The 12450-nt window shown below is 48.4% G+C and overlaps 1 protein-coding gene across 1 annotated transcript in view; it reads left to right on the plus strand.

Annotated features, from left to right (window-relative positions):
• The window catches only part of LOC129866837 (thromboxane-A synthase-like), a 98661-nt gene that overhangs the window by 44629 nt on the left and 41582 nt on the right, over positions 1–12450 (plus strand). The window lies entirely within an intron of this gene.

The following is a 12450-nucleotide window of genomic DNA, read 5'->3' on the forward strand; positions in this document are numbered from 1 at the left end:
CTGAAAGCAGAACTGACCAATGGCGTCCGAGGGTGCCAGGTTCACATCTAATGATAGAGTGACACGTATCAAACAGATCAGAGGTCAGGAGGTCCCAGTTGCTTTCATCATCCACCCGCCATGTTGGCTCTGGCTGTGTCCCAAATGGCACCATATTCTCTATTTTTTCTGCGTCGGGAGATAGAACTACCCAAGGAGCTCTGGTTTCTGATGAAGCATGTAAGATATGTAATAGACGACAGAGGTTATCTCTGGATAATAGTTTTTAGATGTTTTTTTAATATCTGTGTTTATCAAAGATAGGGGGCGATAGTGAAAGCACTGGGTGGCGTCCTTACCTGTTTTTCACAAAAGCGAAATTAGTGCTGTATTTACGCCCCTTCCAAATGTACCTTTGTGAACGGCTGTATTAATAATTTCAAGTAACAGTGGACCTAATTGGTTCCAAAATTGTAAATGGACCTCAGGAGGAATACCATTACAACCAGGTGATTTGCCTTCATTCATGTTATCCAGTGCCCTTTTGAGTTCATGGAGAGAGATGTGGGCTCCCATCAAGCCAGCTTCCTCAGTTGAGAAAAGTGTGGATTTACAATCAGAGGTGTACCATTCTTTATAGAAACGGGAGACTCTTTGGTTGAAAACAATGCCGGCTGGTTTTGAGCTGATGCGAGAGAAAATGAACTCCTTCTTCGGAATGAAAAGTTTCCCACTCACATCTCATATGTTGCCTGACTATAAAAAGTTGACCATGATACGCTAATAAATACATACTGTGTTAATTTTGCCATGTTTAATTGTCTAGAAAATCCACTGTAGTGTGTGTAGACCGCAGGTTAACTGACAAAAAAATGGTAGCTAGCTTGCTAACTTTACCCACAAAGAATTCATGGCTAGCGTAGCCTTTCATAACAACACAAATTGTTTAGTTTTTTACATGTAAATCTAGCTGGCTAGCTATATTAATACAATTCATATGTAGCTAACTGAGAATTATAAAGTCACACTTACTGTGTGAGTAGTGCCTCCATTGCCTTTGGCAGAGCCCTGAGAGAGTGGGCTCAGGGGGGTTAAGGTGTGGGTGAGACCTCCAGTTTAGTTCATTTATTAGCATATCCATTAGCTACTGCACATGCAGCCGCTACTCTTCCTGGGGTCCACATAAAACATACAAATACATGACAAAGTACGGAAGAGTTATAGACAAGGACTTTACATTCAAAGTTTAAAAAAATACAATAAAAATAAGAGTTATATATTGGAAAGACACCAAGAGACAACAAAAATACTATTTACACACTATTCATACAATACAGTACATTTAAATTAGATCTTTAAAAAGAGGGAAATGGTACCGGGGTCCCTGTTCACTCCTAGGTACATACTTGTCAATTTGCCTCGTGTAGACAGCTATTGGGTGCGTTCGTCAATTCACTGGCTACTCCGATTTCAGAGCACTCTCGTCTGATTGAGCGAGAGCACAGAATAACTGACGAATTTACGAACGCTCAACATGGCCGGTGTCAGTAAACGTTGGCAAAAAAGCGTAATTAAATTGTTGCCAGCAGCACAGTTACAGTCAGCAACGCTCTGGATAACATGAAAACAGCCTAACCAGCTCTGATAGGGGGAGTAAAATGGTCAGAGTGAGCCGGTTAGCTTGGGTGCTTGTCTGGCGTTGTGAGGTCAGAACGCTCGGATCAACCCTACTCCTCGGCCAGCGTCCAGAGGAACGGACGATCTGACAGTGCTCTGAATTTACAAAACACCCAGAGTGCGCTCGGAACACCCATTGTTGACAAATGGATCATCTCAGATAGCAGAGCACAAGTCACACACCTAGTCTTGGGTTTGTTGCCACCAAAACTGAGTTCCAACCAGGCATTCTACATTGAAAACATGCTGCATTCAATTGTGATGTCATCATATTCAAAAGTAAATGTTTTTGTATGATTTAGAATCACCATGGCAATGGGTTTAAATAAACACTGGCTCTTATCAACCAAACATTCTAATTCCAACATTCTACCTAATGTATTGTGTGATGTCGTCATATGTATTTTTATGATTCATAATTGCCATGGCAATGGAACAGGGTGGCTAAGAAGATTTACATGGTCTAAATTGCTATATTTTATTGTGATTCAAATAATAATAAATTATGAAACTTCTATATGTAAGAACTGTCGCTTTCCTCATCCTCGGATGAGGTGAGGAGAGAAGGATCTTCAGACCAATATGCGGAGTCAGGGAAATATGCCATCTTTATTATTAATACGAAAAACTGATGGCAACACGAAACAAAACAAACACTTTCAAAACTTACAAAATAACAAAACGACGTTGACGCAACCTGAACATAAACTTACATAGACAAACGTAAACTCACGAACAGGAACGGACATCGAAACATACGAACAGCCAAACAGCTCCAAAAGTGAATACATCGAACACAAACGAAGACATCACAGGAGACAATCACCCACAAACAAACAGTGAGAATGCCCTACCTAAATATGACTCTTGATTAGAGGAAAATGCAAACCACCTGCCTCTAATCAAGAGCCATACCAGGCAAACCGAAACCAACATAGAAACAGATAACATAGACTGCCCACCCAAAACACATGCCCTGACCATAAACACATAAAAACTAACATAAATAGGTCAGGACTGTTACAGTACCCCCCCCCCAAGGTGCGAACGCCGGGCGCACCAGCACAAAGTCCAGGGGAGGGTCCGGGTGGGCAGTTGACCACGGTGGTGGTTCCGGTTCAGGACGCTGTCCCCGCACCACCATAGTCACTCCCCTCTTCTTTCTACCCCTTCCACTGACCACCCAAACATTACCTTCCCCTAAATAAACAGCTAGCACCGGAACAAGGGGCAGCACCGGGACAAGGGGTAGCACCGGGACAAGGGGCAGCACAAAAACAAGGGGCAGCACCAGGATAAGGACCATCACCGGAATAAGGGGCAGCACCGGGACAAGGGGCAGCACCGGGACAAGGGGCAGCACCGGGACAAGGGGCAGCACCGGGACAAGGGGCAGAACCGGGACAAGGGGCAGCACCGGGACAAGGGGCAGCACCGGGACAAGGGGCAGCACCGGAACAAGGGGCAGCACCGGGACAAGGGGCAGCACCGGGACAAGGGGCAGCACCGGGACAAGGGGCAGCACCGGGACAAGGGGCAGCACCGGGACAAGGGGCAGCACCGGGACAAGGGGCAGCACCGGGACAAGGGGCAACACCGGGACAAGGGGCAGATCCCGGCTGAAGGACTCTGGCACGTCCTGTTTGGACGGCTCTGGCAGGTCCATGCAGGCTGACGGCTCTCGACGCTCATGGCAGACTGACGGCTCTCTACGCTCATGGCAGGCTGACGGCTCTCGACGCTCATGGCAGGCTGACGGCTCTCGACGCTCATGGCAGGCTGACGGCTCTCGACGCTCATGGCAGGCTGACGGCTCTCGACGCTCATGGCAGGCTGACGGCTCTCGACGCTCATGGCTCTCTGACGGCTCTGGCTGCTCATGGCTCTCTGACGGCTCTGGCTGCTCATGGCTCGCTGGCGGCTCTGGCAGATCCTGTCTGGTTGGCGGCTCTGGCAGATCCTGTCTGGCGGGCGGCTCTGGCAGATCCTGTCTGGCGGGCGGCTCTGGCAGATCCTGTCTGGCGGGCGGCTCTAGCGGCTCCTGTCTGGCTGACGGCTCTAGCGGCTCCTGTCTGGCGGATGGCTCTGTAGGCTCATGGCAGACGGGCGGCTTTGCAGGCTCATGGCAGACGGGCGGCTTTGCAGGCTCCTGGCAGACGGATGGCTCAGATGGCGCTGGGGAGACGGATGGCTCAGATGGCGCTGGGGAGACGGATGGCTCAGATGGCGCTGGGGAGACGGATGGCTCAGATGGCGCTGGGGAGACGGATGGCTCAGATGGCGCTGGGGAGACGGATGGCTCTGGCCGGATACGGCGCACTGTAGACCTGGTGCGTGGTGCCGGAACTGGAGGCACCGGGCTAATGATAAGCACCTTCCTACTAGTGCGTGGAGCAGGGACAGGGCACACTGAACTCTCAAAGCGTACTCTATACCTGGTGCGTGGTACAGGCACTGGTGGCACCTGGCTGAGGGCACGCACCTCAGGACTAGTACGGGGAGAAGTGACAGTGTGTACAGGACTTAGGAGACGCACAGGTGGCTTAGTGCGTGGGGCCGGAACTGGAGGCACTGAACTGGATACACGCACTATAGGGAGAGTGCGTGGAGGAGGAACAGGGCTCCGGAAATGCACTGGTAGCCTAGTGCGTAGTGTAGGCACTGTAGGTACTAGGCTGGGGCGGGGAGGTGGCGCCGGAAATACCGGACCGTGCAGGCGTACTGGCTCTCTTGAGCATTGAGCCTGCCCAACCTTACCTGGCTGAATGCTCCCGGTCGCCCACCCAGTACGGGGAGGTGGAATAACCCGCACCGGGCTGTGTAGGCGAACCGAGGAAACCATGCGTAAGGCAGGTGCCATGTATGCCGGCCCGAGGAGACGCACTGGAGACCAGACGCGTTGAGCCGGCCTCATGACACCTGGCTCAATGCCCAATCTCGCCCTACCAGTGCGGGGAGGTGGAATAACCCGCACCGGCCTATGCACACGTACAGGAGACACCGTGCGCTCTACTGCGTAACACGGTGTCTGCCCGTACTCCCGCTCTCCACGGTTAGCCTGGGAAGTGGGCGCAGGTCTCCTACCTGCCCTTGGCCCACTACCCTTTAGCCCCCCCCCAAGAAATTTTTGGGAGTTACTCACGGGCTTTTCGGGCTTCCGTGCAAGACGTGTCCCCACATAATTCCGGTTCCTCTCTCCGGTAGCCTCCGCTCTCCTCAGTGCCTCCAGCTGTTCCCATGGGAGGCGATCTCTACCCGCTAGGATCTCCTCCCATGTGTAGACACCCTTTCCATCCAGAACATCGTCCCATGTCCATTGCTCCTTCTTCTGTCCCTTACTCCGTTTATTTTTCCCATACCGCTTGGTCACATTTTGTTGGTGGGTGATTCTGTAAGAACTGTCGCTTTCCTCATCCTCGGATGAGGTGAGGAGAGAAGGATCTTCAGACCAATATGCGGAGTCAGGGAAATATGCCATCTTTATTATTAATACGAAAAACTGATGGCAACACGAAACAAAACAAACACTTTCAAAACTTACAAAATAACAAAATGACGTTGACGCAACCTGAACATAAACTTACATAGACAAACGTAAACTCACGAACAGGAACGGACATCGAAACATACGAACAGCCAAACAGCTCCAAAAGTGAATACATCGAACACAAACGAAGACATCACAGGAGACAATCACCCACAAACAAACAGTGAGAATGCCCTACCTAAATATGACTCTTGATTAGAGGAAAATGCAAACCACCTGCCTCTAATCAAGAGCCATACCAGGCAAACCGAAACCAACATAGAAACAGATAACATAGACTGCCCACCCAAAACACATGCCCTGACCATAAACACATAAAAACTAACATAAATAGGTCAGGACTGTTACACTATAGTGCTTTTCATAATAGAAATCTCTAAGCGTTTCGTAAGCAAAAAACAAACAAGCAATATATCATGACAGGTCAGGTCAACCAATAGAGGCCAAGTCTTTGAATTCTGCATCCTCTGCAGATGGAGAGGGTTGGTTCATGTATTTTTTTTCTTCCTTTATTTAACTAGGCAAGTCAGTTAAGAACATATTCTTATTTTCTATGACAGCCTAGGAACAGTGGGTTAACTGCCTTGTTCAGAGGCAGAACGACAGATTTTTACCTTGTCAGCTCGGGGATTCGATCTTGCAATCTTTTGGTTACTAGTCCAACACTCTAACCACTAGGCTACTTGCCGATGGTGATGGAGTCTGCTGATGATCTTGTAGAGGGCAAGTCTGGGAACCAGCCTGAGTCATATAGCCACAGGTCTATTCTTCCACTCTGTGAAGCACCCACTTAGGTGATGCCTCGGCAGCTCTAGGTGCCAGAAAGCTCACCACACAAAGTTCAGAGTAGTAGCCAGTCGTCCTCACTACGAGCCCTCTGCCTCAGCACTGTATTCCTCCATCTCTCATTCCTAACACTCTTCAAGTGACTTCTCACATGATGTTCTCAAAAGATCAGGAACTGGCAGCCAGTTGAAATAAAAAAGCTGGTACTGTGTCCAGATGCATTTTCTTAACAAAAACATTAGCCAGCTAACTAGCTACCTACCCAAGCTAAAAATAGTTCACCTGTCAGTCAATCTGCAAATCCATGGCTCAAAACCACCAGCAATTTGCAATAAAAACAAATTGTTATCAAAAACAACAATTTTTGGTCCAAAAACAATTAAAATATATATTTTTTTGTAACAGAATATGTACACATTTGTAGGAGCGCTCTGCAAATGAGGAGCTATCAACCAATCAGCATCCAAACAAGCCGGTTTTATAATGGAATGTATTTGGAAATACACTTCAAAAGTATTTGAAAATACTCAAATACACTCCAATGCGTTTAACGCAGGCATTTGAAAATAGTATTTGAAATAAGTATTTGAAAATACTTTCAAGTAGTAGGCTATCAAAAGGATATAAGTAATTGTTTCGGGCATAATTATTTGAAAATACTCAGGAAATAAGAATTAAATAACAAATAATCAAATACACATGTATTGGAACTCGGGTCTGATTTTAACACCAATCCACGAGAAATGTTGTGCACCAATGACCCATAAATATTGTGGTATGTATGCAGCACGCACACACACAAATACAGCCCTCAGATCCAGGGGGGATACAGGAGCTTAATGACATTTTTACCTGTTTGATTTAGTGAATATGACTCAGATTGTGTTTACTTGCCCGCTTCCTGTATGACCAACTTCCTGACTCATTGTTCACTTAACAACCACTCTAGCAGTAGATGTGGATATCGTGCTGAGATGTGGATGTATTATGGAGATGTGGCACACGCTGTGTTTCTGAGTGGTGTATAGCTAGTGCGCTGTTGGTATGTGTGTGCGTGCGTGCGTGCGTGCGTGCGTGCGTGCGTGCGTGCGTGCGTGCGTGCGTGTGTGTGTGTGTGTGTGTGTGTGTGGTTCAGAGCCTTTACACACCATCTGCAACCAGCAGCAGGAGCAGACCCATAAAGAAAGTCTCCATGGAGGCAGAGAAACAAACACAAGTCACTGTAATTCTGTGGCCGAAAATATGTGGCTGTACAAAGCCAAATATAAATGGCATAAACACTCTAAACTCCCGAACAACACTTGTCCTTTCCAAATATTTTATTGTGTTAGTGTAACGGCTGGTGCTCTCCTCATCCTCGGATGAGGTGAGGAGAGAAGGATCTTCAGACCAAAACGCAGCTTGCGGGAAATAAGCCATCTTTTTATTTATAACAACGATGAAGATGGCAACACGAAAACAAACACTTTAACAAACTTACAAAATAAGAAAACGACGTAGAACGAAACCTGAACATAAACTTACATAACTAAACATAAATTCACGTACAGGAAACAGACGACATCGAAACGAAACGAAACAAACAAACGCTACAGTCCCGTGTGGCACGAACATACATACTGACACGGAAGACAATCACCCACAACGAACACTGTGACAACGCCTACCTAAATATGACTCTTAATTAGAGGAACGCCAAACACCTGCCTCTAATTAAGAGCCATACCAGGTAACCCAAAACCAACACAGAAACAGAAAACATAGAATGCCCACCCAACCTCACGTCCTGACCAAAACACACATAACAACTAACATAAATAGGTCAGGAACGTGACATTACCCCCCCCCCACAAGGTGCGAACTCCGGACGCACCAGCACAAAGTCTAGGGGAGGGTCTGGGTGGGCATCTAACCACGGTGGTGGCTCAGGCTCCGGGCGCGGTTCCCACCCCACCATAATCCATCCTAGCTTCCTCCCTCCAAGAATGTCCACCCTCTTTTTTCCCCCACAAAATCCTCTTAATAACATACCTAATAAGGACAACACCGGGACAGAGAGATAAATCAAGACAGAGGGATAGATAAGAATATAGAGGTAGATGAAGATAGAGAGGGAGATCAGGATAGAGGGGCAACTCCGGACTGAAAGGCAGCTCCGGACAGAGAGACAGCTCTGGACTGATAGGCAGTTCTGGGTATCTAGCCTTTTCAGGCTGAAGGGCAGCTCATGGCTGACTGACGAATCTCGACGCTCATGGCTGGCTGACGGCTCTCGACGCTCATGGCAGGCTGACGGCTCTCGACGCTCATGGCAGGCTGACGGCTCTCGACGCTCATGGCAGGCTGACGGCTCTCGACGCTCATGGCGCTCTGACGGCTCTGGCTGCTCATGGCGCTCTGACGGCTCTGGCTGCTCATGGCGCTCTGACGGCTCTGGCTGCTCATGGCGCTCTGACGGCTCTGGCTGCTCATGGCTCTCTGACGGCTCTGGCTGCTCATGGCTCTCTGACGGCTCTGGCAGATCCTGTCTGGTTGGCGGCTCTGACAGATCCTGTCTGGTTGGCAGCTCTGGCAGATCCTGTCTGGTTGGCGGCTCTGGCAGATCCTGTCTGGTTGGCGGCTCTGGCAGATCCTGTCTGGTTGGCGGCTCTGGCAGATCCTGTCTGGCTGACGGCTCTAGCGGCTCCTGTCTGGCTGACGGCTCTAGCGGCTCCTGTCTGGCTGACGGCTCTGTAGGCTCATGGCAGACGGGCGGCTTTGCAGGCTCATGGCAGACGGGCGGCGTTGCAGGCTCCTGGCAGACGGATGGCTCAGACGGCGCTGGGGAGACGAATGGCTCAGATGGCGCTGGGGAGACGGATGGCTCAGATGGCGCTGGGGAGACGGATGGCTCAGATGGCGCTGGGGAGACGGATGGCTCAGATGGCGCTGGGGAGACGGATGGCTCTGGCCGGATATGGTGCACTGTAGACCTGGTGCGTGGTGCCGGAACTGGAGGCACCGGGCTAAGGATAAGCACCTTCCTACTAGTGCGGGGAGCAGGGACAGGGCACACTGTATTCTCAAAGCCCACTCTATAACTGATGCGTGGTACCGGCACTGGTGACGCCGGGCTGAGGACAAGCACATCAGGATTAGTAGGGGGAGAAGATACAGTTTGTACAGGGCTCTGGAGACGCACTGGTAGCTTAGTGCGTGGGGCCGGAACTGGAGGCACCGGGCTAGATACACGCACTACAGGGAGAGTGCGTGGAGGAGGAACAGGGCTCAGGATACGCACTGGTAGCCTAGTGCGTAGTGTAGACACTGTAGGTACTAGGCTGGGGCGGGGAGGTGGTGCCGGAAATACCGGACTGTGGAGACGTACTGGCACTCTTGAGCATTGAGCCTGCCCAACCTTACCTGGTTGAATGCTCCCGGTTGCCCGACCAGTGCGGGGAGGTGGAATAACCCGCACCGGCCTATGTAGGCGAACCGGGGAAACCATGCGTAAAGCAGGTGCCATGTATGCCGGCCCGAGGAGACGCACTGGAGACCAGACGCGTTGAGCCGGCCTCATGACACCTGGCTCAATACCCAATCTAGCCCTACCAGTGCGGGGAGGTGGAATAACCCGCACTGGGCTATGCACTCGTACAGGAGACACCGTGCGCTCTACTGCGTAACACGGCGCCTGCCCGTACTCCCGCTCTCCACGGTAAGCCTGGGAAGTGGGCGCAGGTCTCCTACCTGCCCTTGGCCCACTACCTCTTAGCCCCCCCCCAAGAAATTTTTGGGAATTACTTACGGGCTTTTCGGGCTTCCGTGCCAGACGCGTTCCCTCATAGCTCCGGTTCCTCTCCCCGGTAGCCTCTGCTCTCCTCAGTGCCTCCAGCTGTTCCCATGGGAGGCGATCTCTACCAGCCAGGATCTCCTCCCATGTGTAGACACCTTTCCCATCCAATAAATCGTCCCATGTCCATTGCTCCTTCTTCTCCTGTCCCTTACTCCGTTTATTTTTCCCTTGCCGCTTGGTCTTAGCGTGGTGGGTGATTCTGTAACGGCTGGTGCTCTCCTCATCCTCGGATGAGGTGAGGAGAGAAGGATCTTCAGACCAAAACGCAGCTTGCGGGAAATAAGCCATCTTTTTATTTATAACAACGATGAAGATGGCAACACGAAAACAAACACTTTAACAAACTTACAAAATAAGAAAACGACGTAGAACGAAACCTGAACATAAACTTACATAACTAAACATAAATTCACGTACAGGAAACAGACGACATCGAAACGAAACGAAACAAACAAACGCTACAGTCCCGTGTGGCACGAACATACATACTGACACGGAAGACAATCACCCACAACGAACACTGTGACAACGCCTACCTAAATATGACTCTTAATTAGAGGAACGCCAAACACCTGCCTCTAATTAAGAGCCATACCAGGTAACCCAAAACCAACACAGAAACAGAAAACATAGAATGCCCACCCAACCTCACGTCCTGACCAAAACACACATAACAACTAACATAAATAGGTCAGGAACGTGACAGTTAGAGCACTAATAAATTACTACCGACAGAACATTGCCAGACACACAGATGAATAAATTATTATTTTTATTACATTGTGTCTGGAATGTTATACCGTCAATGGAAAATGCTAATAAATGAAAATGATGGATACTGTTTACACCAGTAAACACATCACAATACCACCTGAAACGTACAGTATTGTCAGCCACAGAGCACCTACATATGTCACCCAATGCTTCATGAACATTTATGATCACTTTATGAACATTTATGAACACCTTTTTAGCATTTATGAACACTTTATGAACACTTAATAAGCATTAATGAACACCAATAACAGTAAAAGATCAGTGATGTCTTGGAGCTTAAGCCACAATGCCCTGTATTCCACTGGAGTTCTACCTCCAAGTCTTCAGTATTCTAGCATTGCTTCCTGTGTTAGTTTCAACATAGAAGACCATAGGATCTAAGGACTTAGTGATGACCATTGCCCACATACGACTGGACAGGAACACAAAAGAGAGCTAGGCATGCTGATTTCTCCATCTCCTCCTGAGATTATTTGACGTGTTGGAGGTGAAGCTGGTTGAGAGAATACCAAGAGTGTACAAAGCTGTCATCAAGGCAAAGGATGGCTACTTGGTCTGTCCATACTTTTGACTGGTACTGTACATGTGCATGATCCATATGCTGTAGTATGTACAATACATGTACAGTTGAAGTCGGAAGTTTACATACACCTTAGCCAAATACATTTAAAATCAGTTTTTCACAATTCTTGACATTTAATCAGAGTAAAAGTTCCCTGTCTTAGGTCAGTTAGGATCACCACTTTATTTTAAGAATGTGAAATGTCAGAATAATAGTAGAGAGAATGATTTATTTCAGCTTTTATTTCTTTCATCACATTCCCAGTGGGTCAGAAGTTTACATACACTCAATTAGTATTTGGTAGCATTGCCTTTAAATTGTTTAACTTGGGTCAAACGTTTCAGGCAGCCTTCCACAAGCTTCCCACAATAAGTTGGGGGAATTTTGGCCCATTCCTCCTGACAGAGCTGGTGTAACTGAGTCAGGTTTGTAGGCCTCCTTGCTCGCACACGCTTTTTCAGTTGGGCCCACAAATTTTCTACAGGATTGAGATCTTGGCTTTGTGATGGCCACTCCAATACCTTGACTTTGTTGTCCCTAAGCCTTTTTCCACAACTTTGGAAGTATGCTTGGGGTCATTGTCCATTTGGAAGACCCATTTGCGGCCAAGCTTTAACTTCCGACTGATGTCTTGAGATGTTGCTTCAAAATATCCACATAATTTCCCATCCTCATGATGCCATCTATTTTGTGAAGTGCACCAGTCCCTCCTGCAGCAAAGCACCCCCACAACATGATGCTGCCACCCCTGTGCTTCACGGTTGGGATGGTGTTCTTCGACTTGCAAGCGTCCCCCTTTTTCCTCCAAACATAACGATGGTCATTATGACCAAACAGTTCTATTTTTGTTTCATCAGGCCAGTGGACATTTATCCATAAAGTACGATCTTTGTCCCCATGTGCAGTTGCAAACCGTAGTCTGGCTTTTTATGGTGGATTTGGAGCAGTGGTTTCTTCCTTGCTGAGCGGCCTTCCAGGTTATGTCGATATAGGACTTGTTTTACTGTGGATATAGATACTTTTGTGCCTGTTTCCTCCAGTATCTTCACAAGGTCCTTTGCTGTTGTTCTGGGATTGATTTGCACTTTTCGCATCAAAGTACGTTCATCTCTAGGAGACAGAACGCGTCTCCTTCCTGAGCGATAAGACGGCTGCGTGTTCCCATGGTGTTTATACTTGCGTACTATTGTTTGTACAGATGAACATGGTACCTTCAGGCATTTGGAATTTGCTCCCAAGAATGAACCAGGTCTTGAACCAGGTATTTTCTGAGGTCTTGGCTGATTG

This window comes from Salvelinus fontinalis, chromosome 12 (genome assembly GCF_029448725.1).
Source record: "Salvelinus fontinalis isolate EN_2023a chromosome 12, ASM2944872v1, whole genome shotgun sequence".
NCBI classification, from domain to species: Eukaryota; Metazoa; Chordata; class Actinopteri; order Salmoniformes; family Salmonidae; genus Salvelinus; species Salvelinus fontinalis.